The sequence below is a fragment of the Poecilia reticulata genome, linkage group LG3 (assembly GCF_000633615.1).
Source record: "Poecilia reticulata strain Guanapo linkage group LG3, Guppy_female_1.0+MT, whole genome shotgun sequence".
In the NCBI taxonomy this organism is placed as follows: Eukaryota; Metazoa; Chordata; class Actinopteri; order Cyprinodontiformes; family Poeciliidae; genus Poecilia; species Poecilia reticulata.
This window is the reverse complement of record NC_024333.1, coordinates 33,438,290-33,439,968: the sequence shown is the minus strand read 5'-3', so window position 1 is coordinate 33,439,968 and position 1,679 is coordinate 33,438,290. Positions and strand designations below refer to the sequence as shown.

General features: G+C 40.7%; 1 long non-coding RNA gene across 2 annotated transcripts in view; it reads right to left on the bottom strand.

Annotated features, from left to right (window-relative positions):
• Positions 1 to 828: 828 nt before the first annotated feature.
• LOC103462937 (uncharacterized) overlaps positions 829 to 1,679 on the bottom strand; it is a 15,050-nt gene continuing 14,199 nt past the window's right edge. For both annotated transcript variants that reach the window (XR_533422.1, XR_533420.2), the window contains one exon: positions 829 to 868. This is a non-coding gene — a long non-coding RNA (uncharacterized LOC103462937). The remainder of the gene's footprint in view (positions 869 to 1,679) is intronic.

Sequence of the window (1,679 nt, the reverse complement as noted above, 5' to 3'; positions counted from 1 at the left end):
TTAAAACGGCCTGCCATACAGCAGCAGTTTCAAAATGGCGCTGCTGCCGTCCTGATCTCAGACCGACTCGCTGCCGCTAGCCCGAACCGACCAGGCCCGGAGAAGTGCACACACAGTGATCATCTGATCAGGAYGGATGTCATGAAGTTCACAGTGACACAGCTGCCGCTTTAACGGCTGATAACCGAGCCGTTTGGACCGCGGCCCGAACCACGCACTCTGACGTCAGCAGCCATGTAGCTCCATGCTGAGTGACGCCACGGCAACATCTGCAGCAACAAAACAAATGTGAAGCCCGAGGGGGCACTTACAGGCATTAAGATCAGAATCAGACTGGTTCCATTACGACTGGGTCGCCCCTTCATACTGGTGCTGCTGGGATTTCTGGATGAAGTCATGCTCCCTTTTTAATGCTTAGCAACAAACCAGCGATTCGGCCGCGGGCATGAATCCGTTTTAGTCTCTCTGCATCAGCCCCACTAGGTCATTACATAGATTGTTTCTGCATGATTACTGAACTGATCAGTCGCTCAAATCATTGTGGAGGAATTTTGGAGCATCTGGACTTTGACTGGACCACTCTACCTTGATTCCAATGATTTTGAGAGGATTTGTAGTTTTCCAATAGCTGCGCTTCCATTACGAATGTGCGCAAAACTTTAATTTTCCACTAATGTTACCAAAATAAAAACACAATTTCTCAATTGTGGTGGTTTTGTTAAATAAGAAACACAATTTAAATCAGACGTGAAATAAGTTTGTTCATGTGATAAATCATTAAAAACATATGGAAGTCCTCAAATTACTTCCTGTTGTCATCTTCTTCTTTGTGGTTTGTTCCAGTGGCAACATCCGGTTGATCATGTGACTGCAGTGATACAAAAAAGGGTTTCAGTTTTGCGAAATAAAGTAATAAAGTATGGAAACACTTTTGATGCATTTATTTGCACAATTTGACATTCAGAAAATAAAATCACTCAATAGAAACACGACAACTTAAAAAAAAGAAAAATAGTTTTTTTTCCCGGCCGTATCAAAATTGGTTTATTTCTCAAAACCRCAATGGAAATCAAGAAAAGTAGAAAATGCAGGTACAACTACAAAAATTTTACATCTTGAAAAGTTTCAATATCCTTTGTCACTTATTTCAGAAAGTGAAACTCATACACAGATTAAAATATAGTAAAATATTTCATGGTTTTATTKCTTGTAAWGCTGATKATCTAATGAGAACTGACAATTTRATGGATGGAACAAGTGTGGAATCTTGCWAAAGGAGCCCCAACCAATTACTGAGTGCATTAAAATAAGCATTTCAGAAGCCTGACACTACTGTTTAAAATATATTCTAGTTTCAGATCCAACCAACATGAGACGGTTTAGAAAGTCATTATGTTTAAATGAGTGAAGGAAAAACAGAAATGTTTAGAAAATAACCTCACACTGGTTTCTGTTTGGATAATTCTGAAAACTGAGATCCTGTAAATATTTTGGGATTTGTGTCATCAGCACAGAGATTTCCATTAATACCGGTCGTATTCCGAAAACTGTCGGTAAACCGAGCCAGTGAGAAATGCCCGGTGGGTTCAGGCTCTCAGTGACTTCAGTGGAAACCAGCTGTCAGTTTGATGAGCCTGGAGCAGCTGCAGGAACACACACACACACACACACACACACAC